This window comes from Theropithecus gelada, chromosome 17 (genome assembly GCF_003255815.1).
Source record: "Theropithecus gelada isolate Dixy chromosome 17, Tgel_1.0, whole genome shotgun sequence".
Lineage (NCBI taxonomy): Eukaryota > Metazoa > Chordata > Mammalia > Primates > Cercopithecidae > Theropithecus > Theropithecus gelada.
Window position 1 is genome coordinate 74,489,916 of NC_037685.1, and position 17,901 is coordinate 74,507,816.

Sequence of the window (17,901 nt, forward strand, 5' to 3'; positions counted from 1 at the left end):
TGAGTATTCTAGGCGCCAGGCAAGGTGCTAGGCATTTTTGCATACCTTATTTAATTTTATCTTCAGGACAACAATGCAAGGGAAGTTAAGATATGGAGAAAGTCAAGTGTCAGCTAGAAGCAGAAGAGTCAGAACTCACACTCAGGTCAGTTCTATTGCAAAGCTTTTTTGTGTCTCACCAGGGCTATCAATGATAAAACCCTAAATTGGATGGATTATAGGGTCTGGCCAGGACACAGGACAAGATGGACCTTTAGCTGGTAAACACCAGTATGGCCATATCACAGTTTTAGGCCAGCATCTGTTCTGTTTGGTCAGTGCCCAAGACCTATCAGTTGTTAAATATTTAGGCATAATTGTTGCCCATATCAAAATGAAATGTTTGGCAAATACCAAATGTTTGACTTTTACTCTGGCAAGGAGAAAGTAACAGTGACTGGATATGTTCTTCCACCTGAAACAACTAAAAAGTCAGATAAAGTATATGAAACATGGTTTTCAGATACTGGGCATGAGGTAATGCAAGACAATGATTCATGAAAGAAGTAAAACAAACAAAGTGAGCCACATGATTGCCCCAGCTTATTGCCGGGAGAGTTTCTGGACTATAGCACAGAGAAAAGAACTCTGGAAAAGTCTGACAGTCTCCCTGAGTAAAGAAATAGTTGGAAGTTTAGGAATGCAGCTCAGAGTTCATAGGGTGAAGTACCAGAGAGAAGAGAATTGCACACACATGTGTGTACACAAACGCATCTCTCCTTGGAGATATAAAGAGGGTCTACCTCAAGTCTTGAGTTGAGAACTAATCAATGTGTGTGATAAAACTACACTAAGCTGAAGAAAGAACCACCCAAAAGGTTTAGAAGGAAGAATCCATAAAGATTACAAAAGACTATTCTCATCAGTCAGAGTGTCAGAGTAGAAAAGCCTCATAATTCATGAGGTTATTGGGTAGAATACTCAGAATGGTATCACCTTTGTAGTAGGACAAAATTAGCCCTAGACAAAAGGCTGCTGTAATGTCTCATAACAAAGCTTAAAAGCAAGTCTCAAAAGGTTCAACTGCTTCCCAGTAAGTTAAATGGGTCCTAAAATAAACTTCAAGGATATAAGAATACAAAAATACCCAGCACCTAACAAGGTAAAATTCACAATGTTTGGTAACCAATGAAAAATTACCAGGTATGACAGGATAATTCCAAAACCGCTGAATATATTATTTTACATGTCAAAGGAATTAAGGATACAGATGGCATTAAGATTGCTAAGATTATTCTGGATCTGTCATAATCACAACATAATCACAAGAGTCCTAAAAAGGGGAAGAGGGAAGCAGAAGAGAAGTCTGGAGTAATTTGATGTATGAAGAATTCAACCCTCCATTACTAGTTTTGAAGATGGAAGAGAGCAATGAGCCAAAAAATGGAGGCAACATCTAGAGGATGGAAAAGGCAAAGAAATAGATCCTCCTCTAGAGCCTCCAGAAAGAAATGCAGCTCCAATGAAATCCTGATTTTAGCCCAGTGAGATTTGCATGAGATTTCCAACCTACAGTACTACAAGATAATAAATGTGTGTTGTTTTTAACCCACTAAGTTTGTGGCTACTCGTTACAGCAATAGTAAAAAATAAATAAAAAGGGAAATTACACACCAGGCATACAAAGAAGCAGGAAAATGTGACCAATAATAATGAGAAAAATAAAACAGTAGAACAAAAAAATAAATAACACATAGATGACAGAATTAGACAAAAATATTAAATAGTCATAACTGTGTTCCCTGTGTTCAAGAAGGCAGAAGAAAGATTTAACATATTAAATAGAGAGATGGAAGATTAAAAGGAGACTCAGAATGTACTTGTAGGGATGAGAAGTACAATGTATGAGATAAAAAATATACTGTATGAAATTAACAGCAGATTAGATGATTTATTTAAAAAGTTAGTAAACTCAAAGAAAAGCAATAGAAACTATTCAAATGAAACATGGAGAAAAAAGACAACAACAAAATGAACAGAGCATAAAAGGACTGTGGGACAACTGCAAGGAGTCTAATATATTTGTAATTAAATTACTTGAAGAGGGTGGGGTGAGAACAAATATTTGAAGAAATAATGGCTGAAGATTATCCAAATTTGATAGAAACTGTAAGCTCACAGATCTAAGAAACTCGAGAGAAGAAGGCAGAAGAAACATGAATAAAAGTATATGAGGGCACATCATAATGAAGTTACTTAAAATCAATGATAAAGACAAACTCTTAAGAGCATCCAGGAAAAAAAGACATATTACATACAGAGGAACTAAGATAAAAATAAGAGTATATTTCTTGTTGGAAACAATGTAAGCCAGAAGACACTAGAATAGCACCTTTAAAGAACTGAAATAAAAAAAAATCTTTTCTTTCACTTTTTCTTTTTACCCAGTGAAAATATCTTTCAAAATGAAAGTGACAGAAAGACTTTTTCAGACATAATAAGTTGAAACAATCTATCACCAGCAGATCTATACCATAAGAAATATTAAAAAGGAATTTCTCTAGGCAGAGAAAAATGATGAGCTGTAAATCTTGATCTACACAATGGAATAAAGAATATAGGAAATGGCAAATATATGGTTGAATAGAAAAAAATATTGTTTACTTATTTTTGACCACTTTAAAAAATAATTGCCTGAAAAGAGCAAAAATACTAACAATGTATTTTAGGTTTATAATATATGTAGAAGCAAAATATATGACAGCAAACATAATACAAGAGTATATAGTTCTTACACTATATATGAAGAGATAAGCCAACAAAGGAGATAAAATTGAAATCATAAAGATACTAAATCCAAAAGGTGGCAGATAAGTAGAAAATTGGAATAAAAAACAGAATAAATAAAATCAATTATTAAGACTGATTTTAATCCAATCACACTGAAAATCACATTAAATATAAACAGTCTAAATAAATATTCAGTTAAAAGGCAGAGATCAATCCAATATATCAGATTGGATGTAAAAACTATATGTTACTTACAAGAAACTGACTTTTAATACGAAGTCATAAATAAGTTAAAAATAAAAGGACTGAAAAAAATACATCATGCTAACATTAATCAAAAGAAAGCTGGAAAGGGGGCATGCTAATATTAGGAAAAGTGAATTTCAGATAAAAAATATAATTATGAATGAGTCATTTCATAATTATAAAGAGGTCAATTAAACAAGAAAATATAACAATCCCAAACATTTATTCACTGAATAACAGGACTTCAACATATATGAAATAAAAACTAATAAAATAGAAAGATGAAGTAGATGAACCCACAATTAACAGTAAGAAATTTCAACAACCCTCTCTTAATAATTGCTAGAACAAGTACACAGAAAATCAGTAAAGATATACAAATTTAAATAATATCAACCAATTTGACCTAATTGATATTTATGGAGCACTTCACCCAACAAAACCAGAAAACACATTCTTCTCAAGATTACATGGGTATATTTATCAAGATTGGCCATATTCTGGGCATAAACCAAACCTTAATAAAATTACAAAAACATAAATCATATAAAGTATATTCTGAGACCACAATAGTATTAAATTATAAAATAATGATGAAAAAATATCTAGAGAATCAGCAAATAATTAGAAAATACATAACGCATTTCTGAATAGCCTATAGGTCAAATAAGAAACCAAAAGGGAAATTTAGAAGTATTGTGAATTAAAATAAAAATTCATGATACGCAGCTAAAACAGTACTTTAAAAATGTTTAAAGAACTAAATGCTTATATTAGAAAAGAAGAAAGGTCTCACATCACTGACCATGGCTTCTACCTTACAAAAAAAAACCTGTATTAAAAAAAAAGAGCAAATTGAGCCTGAAATAAGCAGAAAAAAAAATTAAGAACAAGAATTAGCGAAATAGAAAAACTATAGAGAAAATCAACGAAACCAAATGCTAGTTCTTTGTGAAGATCAATGAAATTGATAAGCCTCCAGCCAGCCTTGGGAAGGAAAGCAGAGAACATACAAACTACTAATATTAGACATAAGGAATGTAACCTAACTACAGTTCCCATACATAAATATCAAGGTACATTACAAAAATTGTATGCCAATAAATTTAACAACTTAGATGGAATAGATTTCTTGAAAAACACAAATTATCAAAGATCATTGAAAGAAAAATAAATAATCTATATAGCCTTGTATCTATTAAAGAAGTAGACTCTGTAGTTACAATTATTCCCACAAGGAAACTTCATGTCTAAATGACTTTGCTAGAGAATCCTACTCTAGTAGAAGTTAAATATTAATGAAAAAATAATACTAATTCTACACAAACTCTTCCAGAAAATTAAAGAAAAGGGTATACCTTCCAATTTGCTTTATGATTCCAGCATTACTTTTGATACTTAAACCAGATAAAACCATTAGAAGAAAAACTTATAGACAATATTCAGCATGAACTTTGATGTAAAATTCTAAACAAAATTTTAGCAAATTGAATACAGTATAATGAATAATACATCATGACCGAGTAGAGTTTATCCCAGAGATGCAAGGTTGGTTTAACATTTAAAAAGTAATTCATGTAATTTACCAAAGTAGTAGACTAAAAAAGAAAAACACACACACACAATCATCTCAATAGATGCAGAAAAAGCATCTGATGAAAATCTGACATCCAGTCTCTTAGTAGACTAAAAATCAAAGGAAATTTCCTCAGTAAAGGTCATGTACTTTAAAACGACACAAATGATCATACTTAAAATGGTATTACTTCATAAGGTCAGAAACAAAGCAAGGATATCCACTCTATTTCTATGCAGCCATCAAGATACATGACAATATGAGTGACTTTCAGAATAACTATACTGAGTGAAAGAAACCAGAAACTGAGGACATTCTACAGGTTTCATTTATATAAAATTCTAGAAAACTCAAAATAATGTGTAGAGACAGAAGATCAGTGGTTGTCTCAGGATGGGGATGAGTGAGAGAGCAGGTCTGAGTAGGCAGGAGGAAGAGATAACAAAGGGAACAGGAAATGTTTTGGTGTGGTTGATATGTCCGTTATTTTGATTTGATGATTTCACAAGTATATACATAAGTCAAAACTTACAAAATTGTAGAATTTAAATATGGGCAACTTATTATATGCCAATTCATTAAAGCTATAAAATATAACAGATTCTTTAGGTCATAGGTAAAAATGAAAACACTGCCACAGTGAACCAAGCTATATCCAGCCAAGGTCTTGGTTTCACCTAGGGAATGCATGATAGGAGGGCACGGTTGTCCTCCCTGGCATCAACTCAAAAGCCTCAGATATGTATATATAAAGCTTTTTAGTTTCCTAACAAGAGATACTTAATAGATCTCAAATTAAACACACACAGCCAGTTATATGCCAATTCTACAGTCTTAGAAGTCAACGAGCAGCATATTGGGGATTATGGATGAACTGAACAAAATCTTGCATAAAACATAGTACCAGACCTCAAAGGGTTTTGAAGACTGTAGATGATTTGGTAGAGTGATGCTAATTCTCACTCTCAACACAATCCAAGAGGGGAAATTTCTCCAAAATAACATAAAAACTTGCAGGGTTTTTGGTGTCACTGTATATCTGAATGTACTCCACAGCAATTCTTCTCCCAACTTGTTAATTTCAAGACTTCTCTTTGGAGCCATGAGCAGAATAAGAAAAACACAGATGGCTCAACTTCACGGTAATAATGATTCAAGGCAAGCAAACCTCAAGCTGTCTGTATTTCAGATTAAAATAGAATTGAGGAGAGAAACACCATCCTGGGTGCTAAAATGAATATTAAGATAAAGCTAGTGTAAGTATTATTAATATTGCACTCTTATTATTTTGGGTTTGCAATCCATAGGAAATCCATGTATGCTTCTGTTTGCTTCCCTTAGAACTGGTATTTTAAATAAATTCTGCATGCTCAATAAATAGGGTCTATTTACTCAAAGGCGACAGACCCCATGGTACTCTCCACAAAGACTTCCCTCATGGCCTCCTGCTGCTGTTGTTTAGAGAGCTGCAATTACAGAAAGGATTCTCAGCAAAATGAGCAATGACACCATTACCATCAACAGGAATTCTCCTGGCACTGCGGAGATTCTTTATTGAAAGAAATACAAAGCCAGTGTGTTGCTAGTAGAATGCATGCATTTGTTTGGCAATGGCTTTCTCCTTCTGGACACCACCCTGCAGGTTAATGATTCTCAATTCTGAGCATCCTTCTTCTCTCCTTCCAGCAGGTGTTTTCACACCTTTCTAAGTTAAGTGTCCCAGAATGTAAAGACTGCCACTACAGGGAGGCAGCAAGACACAATTCATGAGACTGATCGGCAGTGGAGCCGGACTCCCTGTGTTCACATCCTGGCTGCACCACTTACTAGCAGTGAGACTTCAAACAGATTACTTAGCTCCTCTGTGCCCTGGTGTGCTTATTCCTAAAAATGAAGTAATAACAGCACTGATTTCACTGGGTGAGGATTAGATAAGGATTGAGATGCTTAGAAAAATGCCTGGCACATACAGAGTAAATGCAAGCAATTATTATTATTAACACAGCTTTGTTGACACAATAACATTTGTGGAGAATGAATGACAGCATCTACTGTAAGCTGCCTCCTTATGGCAAGCACAGTAGGAACAAGAAATAGAAATACCTCCTCTAACAATGCAGCAAAATCTTCTGGGAAAGAGAACCATACAAGACCAGCCTATCAAATAACAATAATTATATTAATACCACCCATTACTGAATACCTTCTACACACTGCAGTGTGTAAAATGCATCTATATATTATCTTATTCATTCCCACAACCTCACGAATTAGATGATATAACTTCCATTTTCCAGATAACGAAACTGGGACTGAGAGAAATTAAATAATTTCCCTCAGTTCACGTGGCTGAGACAAACATTTCTGCATAGAACCACCTGGCTCTTAGCCAGGTTTTTCCACTATGCCATGCACCTTTTCAACCCAAAAGGTAGTGGTGTGTTCTGAGCAAAGGAATTCAGGAGAAAACAGATCTGTCAGGAGGCAGAGTTTCCAACAGCGCACTGTCTTTGAAACTATTAAAAGGATAGTCTTAAGTACCGCTGGGTGAAACATAGTTTCCTTGTCACACCTGAACACAGAGATAGCAACCGTCATTGCTGGGTCATCTGTCAGTGTCAGGATAATATACTTGAGAGGATGATCAGTTGTTTCCCGGTTTTTTCCTTGACCCCTACTAGGTACCCTGGTTCAAACCAGGCTGTTCATTGGTTACTTTCTCAAGAAGGACATTGTGCAGAAAGCTCACAGAAAAAAAGTGTGTGGTATGTTGGCATCATGGCATTACTGGAACTGGAAGGACTGTGGCACTGGGATTTAGTGGAAGGTGCCCCACTTTCTGGATGGGAGGGAAAGGTTCTCTGATCCTTAAATGAGTCCTTTTTTCTGCACATTTGGGATATTTCATAATTAAAAATTAAAAAGTAATTATCTATAAGCAGGAGAAAATTTTATGTTATAATATCAATAAGTAACTCTTAGAATACTCTCAAGATTAATTTTGAGAGGAAACTTATAATCATTAACTTTTATATTAAGTAATAATTCTATAAAAACACAACAGTCTAAATCAATTCAAACCTTAAGGTAAAAATGTTTGCAATATATCTGACCTATTTTGTAAAGGGGCAGAATCCACAACAAAGAACCCTAGTAAATCAACAAGAAAAAAAGAGAATGTTTCAACAGATAATAAGTAAACAACAAAAGGGAAATTTAAAAGAGAAGAAATAGATATGGTAAATTAAGATTTGAAAAAGTTCAAATAAAAGCAACATACTTTTCACTCATTAGCAAATATTTAAAGAAACAATAATAGTTTTGGTGAGAATTTGAGGGCTGGGCTAACAATATGTGTAGCTAGCATTCAACAGGTATTTATTGACATGAGAAAGTTTTGCCATTTTTTCTTCATTGGTAAGAAAAATTGATGAACAACTATATATTTGGAATGATATCAAGTTTTTAGGATTAAACACATTTGTTTATACATTTGTAGAAAAAGAAACTGGAAGGAAATACATCAAGATACATGTAGTGGTTATTTCTCCATCTTCAGATTACAATTTTTTTCTTATTTATACCTATGTGTATTCAATTTTTTATAAAAAAATTATATTATTAAAACTTTCCTTGGGGCCAGGCACCGCATACCTGTAATCCCAGCACTTTCAGAGACCAAGACAAGCAGATCACTTGAGGTCAGTAGTTTGAGACCAGCCTGGCCCAACATGGTGAAATCCTGTCTCTACTAAAAATACAAAAATTAGCTGGGTGTGATAGCTGGTGCCTGTAATCCCAGTTACTCTGGAGCCTGAGGCAGGAGAATCAATTGAGCCTTGGAGGCGGAGGATGCAGTGAGCTGAGATTGTTCCACTGCCCTCCAACCTGAGTGACAGAGCAAGATTCTGTCTCAAAAACAAAACAAACAAAACTTCCCTTGGTACATTCGAGGTTCTTACAAAAACAAAACAAAACAAAACAAAACAAAAACAAAAAAACACTCTTTGATGGAAAATGGAAGAGACAGGATTCATGTTACACATCCTTCTGTGTTCTTACAGGGACGTGCTGAGGATGTATGAAATTTCTTTGTAACAATGTTGTCGTTGTTTTCCCAAGAGCATTATTCAAGAAGAATGGATAGGTCTATGGGAAAATTTAACGTTATATCAAATGATTTTTAGGTCTAAAAAGTCTAGTTCAGCCTGGGAACACTCTTCTAAAGAACACAAATCACAATATCATATTAAGGTTATTTTCCTAAGGAAATAATGTGTTTGACAGCTACTCCCCATTCAGTATATCTGTAAGTGAAGAAAGTCAGTTGAAACTAACGTTCACCAAAGACCACTTTTAGCCACCCATTGTTGATGTGGATGTAAAATGGTAAGCATTTTGTCTGAACAATTAAAAAATCAGAAATAAAATTACTTTTTGATATTATAACCTAAATGGTCCAAGAATAAGATTGTCTTGGGGATTCTTTTTGAGAAATTAACTTTGACATTTCACTCACTTTATAAATAGAAATTTCTCCTTGGATATTTTCTTAAAATGTTTAGAACTGATGTTCACACTTTATTCATTGGAGCCAACTTTTGACCACAAGCTTTCAAATTCTGAAGTTTAAATATCAAAACTTGATCTGATAACATTATAGAAAAAAGCTAGTGGAACACCTTTAAAAAAATAGAATGTTGAAAAACAACTCCAATTAATTTAGAAATGGGAGAAGAAAATTATATGAAAAGATTTGGAGTCCTCTAAAGCAAGTGATTTATTGAAATATTTTTCACCCAGCAAGTATCAATAAGTACCTTCCATATGCCAGGCATTGTTTTAGGAACTGGAGACAAAACTTTGAACAGGACAGACTTGCTTCTTACTTTCTGGAAGCTTACCTCCCAGTGAGGATTGATAGACATAATCAAAAAGTAAAGAAAGAAGTTACTTTCAGATTGTGCTAAGTGCCGCTTACAGGGATGTAGGAGAGTTACCTGGGGTGAGAGAGGAGGGGGGGAGGAAGCTGTTTGGTTGGTTAAGATGGTTTGTCTGGAAAAGAACTTTTGAGTTCAGTGCCTAAAAACAAGGAGCTGGCCTGTGGTGGGAAGATATGGAGGAGGAGATTATAGGCAGAGGGAAGAGAGGGAGCAAAGGCCTGAAGGCCAGAGCAAGCCTAGCATGTTTCAGAACTAAAAGGAGGCCAGTGTGGACAAAGCCTGGTGGGTAAAGGGTACAGTGACAGAGGTGAGATCCAACAGGGGGTTCCCAAGGGCCTCCTCATCCCCACTACTCAACTGGATAACTACTGTCTTTTATGCCTATTGACTTTCTGCTTGAACAGGCATTTAAAAGTTTTCAAAGGTGAAAAAGAAAGGTTTAAAAATCTCTGTAAGTAGTTTTAATTTTATTCTGATTGCTAGAGGAGATATATAAAGATACACATGCACACTCATACATATATATACACATATATACACATATGTATGCAAACATAAATATGTAAATACATATGTACATATACATATTTAAACATATGTATATATACATATATGAACATTTATAGATACATATATGAAACCATAGACAGACTATTCATAACTGATGCTTTTGAATATTTGACAAGGATTTATACTAGAGAATCAGTGGCATAGAAATTGAAGTATACGAGGTTAGACTGGATATTAATGTTTGGAAGTACTTCAGCCTGCTCAGGAAAAGTTAACCATAGGTGGGTGGAAGCTTTTCCCCAGCTGGAGAAGCTCAGTATGTCAATGAAACTGGAGGTTACTAATAAAAACATGAATGACATGAACAGGTCTATTCTGAAAATAGCAGAGTTGGAAAATGCTATCATTAGAGACAGAGTAACAACAATGAAGCCTGCCAGAATTAAGTGGATTGGTGTCACTTAAGAGACGTGATCTAAATAGAAAGAAACGCAACCCATTGCATGAGGATGCTTAAGTTATTTTGTTTGAAGAGAAATTTATCTTGCTCAGTGGAATAAGCCAGAAGACTAAACAGGAAAAGACCATCAGGGAAAGATACCTAAAAAGCAAATCAGAACAATATGAAAACAATAATATCTGAAAGCCACCTGTATTAATAAATTTGGTTTGCCTGTTCAGAGTTCGAAAAATGACTTGTGAGGGAGAGTACAGTGTTTCTTTGTACTCCTTTACTCTTTGGGGTAAAACCTGTTTGACAAGGAACTCAGTTCAACGTGACTGATAGTATTAATTATGCACCTATATGTGGCTACCACTATACTAGGAAATGTCTTTGCTCATAAACAGTGAAACCTACTAAAGAGAAAAGGCATGATGTTGACACCACCTGGGATATGGAGTGTATCCATTTCACAAAATCCTATCAGCAGAGCAAATAATGGGAACAAATTGACTACAGGCCAGGGCCAAATCCTATGGTAAAAGCAATAACTGCCTACGGGTGCGTAAGAAAGAGCATCTCTGAAATTGGCCAGAGCTACCAGGGAAGGCTATTAGAATGAAGTGGGACTTGAGGCTGCCCTTGGAGGAGCTGGTAAAATTTTGATAGGTGGAGGCAGAGGAAAGTGTCTCTGAATCATTAACAGCTGAACAAGAGCAGTTCAATCTGATCCAACTGTGAGTCTGGAAATACTGCCTAATTATTAACTAGCAGGTTAAAAGAACAGAAAACAAACCACTGGTGCCACTGCCAGGCTTCCATCTGGCTGTGGTATCATTAGGAGGCCCTTAAAGTTATAGTTCTTGGGCAATAAGAAGGCAGCATCTTTTACGAAATTAACAAAATTAACTTACTAAACAACAAGAGCAATTTTAATTACACCCAAATTTAGCAGGGATACTAAAAAGCAAACATTCAAGTCAGTGTCTCTGTTGATAAGAATATAACTAGAAAAACTCTTTTGGAAGCAATTTTGTGATATCTCAAGAGTAACTAAATGACCATGTCATCTGTTGACCTGGCAGTTGACCTTAAAGAAATAGTCCAAATGGGAAATAAAAAGTCAAAGATACTAATTGCAGAGTTATTGATACTATTGAAAAACGGGGAACAGCTCGAAGACGACCAACAGAGTAGTCAAAGTCATGGACATAGACATGTGATATCATCCATCCATGGAGTTAATAAAAGTTAAAATTATGTTAAACAGCCCCTATTGGTGTGAGTGTAAAATGGGTTTAAATTTTTTACAGGGCAGTTTTGGAAATATCAACATTTAAAATATGCGTTCCTCTGAATCAGCTCCAGAAACGCCGAGAAGGGATTGACAGTTACAATACTTAATCCACGAAGAGGGCTTTACTGACTCTGAAACATCTCCTCATTTCCTTTTTCAAACATGACGTTATCCACAATACATACGAACTTCGAAAGAAAAGGAAGAAAGACAGACAGATATTATTGACAGTCCCATTTTCTAATGAGGAAACTGAAGGTCAAAGAGGTAAAGGAATTTAACTTTCTCTAGCCCTAAGTTCATATGCCTGAAAAACCATGATGCAACTGGTTGGAATTTCACAAGGCTAAATACGGTCATCTTGTTTATGTGAAAATCTCTCTTTATTTAGACATAGGCCCCATTTCATGCAGCCAAGCCAGTAGGGTCTAGGGAAGCAATGGCTCTCCTATTCTTCCCTGGGGATGATAACACTGCTTCTACTACACTTGACAGAGGGAGAGAAAGGGAGAAAAAAAACTTTTTTGGTCTTTTGACCTAGCTTGTGTGAAAGAACATAAAAATAACTTATGTGCAAATATAAGATACAGTGTAAATGCTGAAAATGAGGTAAGGATTATGAGAGGCCTAGTATCTACACGTATTGTATATACTTGGAGAGCACGTTTGAATGGGGGAGATGAGGCATTATTTCACAGCAGGAGAAATAATCATTCTCATCAGTTCTAAAAGCCATGCAGCCTTCAGTTTCACAATAATCAATTAATTAGCCAAAGTAAATATTTAGAATGAGTTACGGCACAAATATATGAAATCATGGCATATAAATGAGCTTTAGACATGTAAACTTACTCTTTAGGAGGAGAAATTACTCAAAAGGGAGAAGTGGTATTGCACCAGATGGCTGCGTCTAATAATAACTTCAATGGACATATACGATACTTGTTTAATTATTTATCAAGCAGAATGCCTGCAAAAATTTAGTAAGTTTATAAAATTTTTGGCAAGTACAAGACTGTGTCAGTCAATAATGCATTGTGAGTTTAAAATGTTCCCTCTTGGTGGCTTATTGGAATACTTAATCCTAGACCAAGGATTCACCATTTTTCTGTCTCAGTTTCACCATCTATATTAAGAACTAAAAAGCCTTTACCCAAATCAGGCAGTTTGGGACTCTTTAGGACTTTACTTTTTATATTAACCCCTGAATCAAATACTTCTTCCTACTTAAACCATTTCCAAAAGTGTACTGTCATATCCTAATTGTCTTAATTCTGTCTCATTGCCATTTCCCCTTTAAGTTACCTCCCAATCTATCTGCCTGACTTCTAGACAAATAAGTCCAAAGAGTTGTCTATAGAAGGTTTCTAGTTTTCTTTTTCATTTCCCATTATTCTCTTTCATTTCTTCCTCCCTCCCTCCCTTCCCTTTTTTGGTTTTGTTTTTGCTTATTGAAGGAGGGCCAATTCAAAAACAAAATGAAAAATAGCACATCCATTACTATCTGAAGGCACTGGCTACTATGAATCCCTTTTCCTTGTGCAGCCCTTTTGGCTTTTTGCAAGACCTCCCTATGTACCATCTCACCCGTTCCTTATGATATTGTTCAACCTTTAGCCCACCGACCTGCCTTCTATCCCCACAAGTCCACCAAAATGGCCCTTGTGAAGGTCACCAATGACCCTGGCCCCCATTGCAGTCTTTCAACTTTGCCACTCAGAAGAAATCAATCATGCTGGCTACCACTTGGCTGAATATATGACTTGGATCCCATAACGATGCACACTTCTGTTTCTCTTCTAATTTTCTGACTACTCATTTCTTCTCAAACCCCTTTGCTGGCTTATCACCTTCCTCCTAAACTATAACTGCTGGAAGTTTTCAAAGCCTACTGCTATTCCCTCTATTCTCTTTATGCCATTTCCCTCATGCCCATGGTGCCAGTCATGCTGATGAACGCAGATCTCTCTGGATGCGATTATCTCTGGCCCACCCATCTTACTCCAGACCCATATATCCCTGTCTCTACTCAATACCACCACTTAGATTTCCCACAGGAGCTCCAACCCGGGAGGTACCAATCTGAGTGCATGATTTCTCCCTCTATTTGTTCCTCCTGTGTTTCTCACTTCATAAACCCCATTTACCCAGTTGCTTAAGCTAGAAATTTAGCATTCATCTTGATTCTCTCTCTCTCACTCCCCTGTCATCTAATCCAGCACAAAATCTTAAGTCCTCTACCTCAAAAGCTTATCCCAATTTGTCCTTATCTCTCCAACTTCACTATCATGCCCTGAGTCAAAGCCCTACTCACCTGGGACCTGCACATGTGTGGCCTCTTAACTGATTCTCTTGCTTCTACTCCTACCCCACTTCCCAAATCCATTCTCTTAACATTAAATTCAATCATAGAATCCCTCAATTTCAGGGAATGAATAAATAAGTCACCTTCAATCAATTAATTTTAGAATTAAGATCAAACTCTTTCCCGGGACTTGCAAGGCCTCTAACAACCACTTTGAGCTCTTCACATAACCAGTTCCACCTCAACCACCAAGCTGGTTGTCCAGGACTTCTCCAAGCGAGTCAAGCTCCTTCTGCCTCTGGGGTTCTCTTCCATGCTCTTCCTTCCCCTCTTTCCATAGCTGGCTCCTTCTCATACCTCAGAATCTCAGCTTAAATTTAGTCTCCACAAAGACCCTGTTCATGGTAAGTTCCCCCGTATGGTCTATTATTGCAGCATTGTATTATTTCCTTTATAGCAATCATTACAATTTCTAATGATACGTTCATCAATCGGTTTACTTGTTTATTACCTGTCTCCACAATCAGAACATGAGCTCTGTGACAGCAGGAATAACTTTAGGTATTCACAATAAAAGATGGCTAATAAATATGGGAGTGAAGGAGGGATACTACTAAACTATGACATTAAAACTAGTATGAGGCTGGGTGCAGTGGCTCATGCCTGTAATCCCAGCACCTTGGGAGGGCAAGACGGGCGGATCCTCTGAGGTCAGGCGTTCAAGACCAGCCTGGCGAACATGGTGAAACCCTGTCTCTACTAAAAATACACACACACACACACACAAAAATTAGCCAGGTGCGGTGGCAGGTGCCTGTAGTCCCAGTGACTCAGGAGGCTGAGCCAGGAGAATCATTTGAACCCAGGAGGTAGAGGTTGCGGTGAGCCAAGATCACGCCATTGCACTCCAGCCTGGGCAACAAGAGCTAAACTCCGGGGGAGGAATGTAATTATTAATTCAAATACCCATTTTTTTTTTCTTGAGAATAAAATTTTAGTTTCAACATTTTCTATATATTTTGGTTTCACATTTACACACATTTAAAATCATTAATATGTTTTTCTTTAAAAGCTACTGATTTTCTTATGAATTTGTTTTTTCATTCAAAGTATAAAATGAATGATTCTCCTTAGAAGTATTTTGAAAAAATATCTTTGCTGTGTTCTTTTCTCTGTGTTCAGCCACGAGAAATTGGTGTGAGGCTGCTGGAGTGGGACGGGTCCCTATCCTGACAATTATAAGTCAGTATCAAAAAGTCTGAGGCAAAACCAGGCCTCTGCGGGCATTTCTGATATTTTACATTAGTCATTAGAAATAATTCATATAAAAAGGAAGATGACCAATAATAAGAGAAAATAATGTGAAGCATTGTAATTTTTAATTGCTGCTCTAAAACAGTTCATTTTCAGCCAAAACACAATAGTACTTCCTTCCTTTGGCTGGAAGTACAAGTGATTCCAAGAAACTTAAATATTCTCAGAGCTATCTGCTATGGGTGTTTAGGCCTAAGTCCTGATAAAAGGTAATTACAAGCTTTTAAGAAAGGTATTTTTTAATTGTTTCTTTTCAAATTGGAAAGAAAGTGGGCAAATGGTTTGCAGTGTTCTAATAAAATAGATTAGGTAAAAGGGGCAAGAAATCACAGGCTAAAGATTTTTTTATTCAGTACGTATTTATTGAATACCAATGCATAACAAGAATGGTTCTGGGAGGCATAAGAAACACAAAGATGAATAAAATATAGTTCTTTCCATTAAGTGACTCATCATTAGGCAGAACATACAGATTAGATAGATGGACGGATGGATGGATGGACTAATGACAGGTGGGTGGATGGATGGATGGGTGAACGGAAAAATAGATACAGCATAAAGAGAGGATGAATGATTAAGTATGGTCTTCTAGCACAAAGAAAGTTACAAGAATTAAAAATGAAACAAGGAATAATTGAGACTCTACGAATGTAAAGAAATGAATGTGGTTCATTAATTTGATCCACATCTCAGTTGCCTTATTGATATGGTTTGGATGTGTGTCCCCTCCAAATCTCATGTCGAAATGTGATCTCCAGTGTTAGAAGTGGGGCCTGGTGGAGGTGTTTGTGTCATGGGAGTTGATCCCTCATGGATGGCCCTTTCTTATGGAAATGAATGAGTTCTCACTGTTATTCATAGGAGAGTTGGTTGTTTAAAAGATCTTGGCACTACCTCTTCTCTCTCTTGCTCCTTCTCTTGCTAAGTGGACATACCTACTGCTTTCTACCATGACTGTAAACTTCCTGAGACCTCATCACAAGCCTAGAAGATGCAGGTGCTGTGCTTGTATAGCCTGAAGAACTGTGAGCCAAATGAACATCTTTTCTTCATAAATTGCCTAGTCTCAGGGATTCTTTTACAGCAATTCATAATGAACTAATACACTTGTGCAATATCAATAGGATTTTCCTTTAATATCTACAAAATTCTTACAGAGAATGAATGAAAAATGAAATCTCCTCTTGATCAGCCCAAGGTTAGGCTGCTCCTGTATGACTAGCCAATTTCACTGAGTGAAAATTCAATGGCATCCTGAACTTGGCATGTTCTTCATCAGGCAAGGAAAGGAATAAGCAAGAGTGCCTACAGTCTTTCTCTCAAATCTATCAAAAGTGGAGAAACCAATCAAGACATGTTGTTCTGTAGAACTAAACAAGACAATCTCCAGACCTCTGTCTCCTTGTCCATCATATGAAAGTGCTGTGGCAGCCAATGATGAGCGGCAGCCAATGATGAGCGGCAGCCAATCATGAGCAGCAGCCATGGCTCTACATTACTCTGGGGCCCTGGGCCTCAAACAAGGGCCACGAGGTGACCAAGAACACAAGCTAGCCAAGGCACAGCTGCTGGCACGAACATCCCACCAAGCACACCAAGTTCATGGGAGATGTGATCCGAGAGGTATGTGGCTTTGCCCCATGCAACATGCCATGGAGCTGCCACAAGTCTCCAAAGACAAAGAGGCCCTCAAATTCATCAAGAAAAGGCCAAGGAGGAGGAAGAGAGAGGAGCTGAACAACATTCTGGTCATGGCTTCCATGAGGAAAGTGGCTGCCAAGAAGGAGGAATCCCTCCCCTCCCCACGTAATAAAACCTTTACAGGAAAAAAAAATGCAAGGGCTGGACCAGATCAGTGTTAGCAGAAAGACTAGCAGATAGATTTCTTCACATATGAACTGGTGTTGGCTCCTTGGAGTGCTATGTTGCAATGGAAGCGCAAATTCTACCTCAGTAGCAAGAAAGTCCTCTGATGGACTAGCAACATCTGCCATGTGCACGGGAACAGCATGACACATTCACTACTGTGGGGCAGATTACTAAGGTTTAAATGAAATATTGTCTCCAGGGCCGGGTGCAGTGGCTCACACCTATAATCCTGGAACTTTGGGAGGCCAAGGCAGGCAGATCACTTAAGCTCAGGAGTTCAAGACCAGCCTGGCAACATGGTGAAACCCCATCTCAACCAAAAATATAAAAATTAGTCAAGTGTGGTGGTGTGCGTTTGTCGTCCTAGTTACTCAGGAGACTGAGGTAGGAGGATCACTTGGATGGCTTGAGCCTGGGAGGTCAAGACGGCAGTGAGTCGAGATTGTACCACTGCACTCCAGCCTGGGCAGAGTAAGACTTTGTCTCCAAACAAAACAAAACTAGCATGAGATATTATTATCTAAAGTCCTTTCAAACTCTCCAATCTTATGATTTCCACAAACATTGAGTTGGTGTGATTATCTTCCTATACAGTGGACAAACATATCACAATAAATTCTTAATTATCCA

At 36.8% G+C, this 17,901-nt stretch overlaps 1 protein-coding gene and 1 pseudogene across 10 annotated transcripts in view; one reads left to right on the top strand and one right to left on the bottom strand.

Annotated features, from left to right (window-relative positions):
• ENOX1 (ecto-NOX disulfide-thiol exchanger 1) overlaps nucleotides 1-17,901 on the bottom strand; it is a 585,101-nt gene that overhangs the window by 172,661 nt on the left and 394,539 nt on the right. The window lies entirely within an intron of this gene.
• LOC112611127 lies at nucleotides 16,887-17,264 on the top strand (annotated as a pseudogene).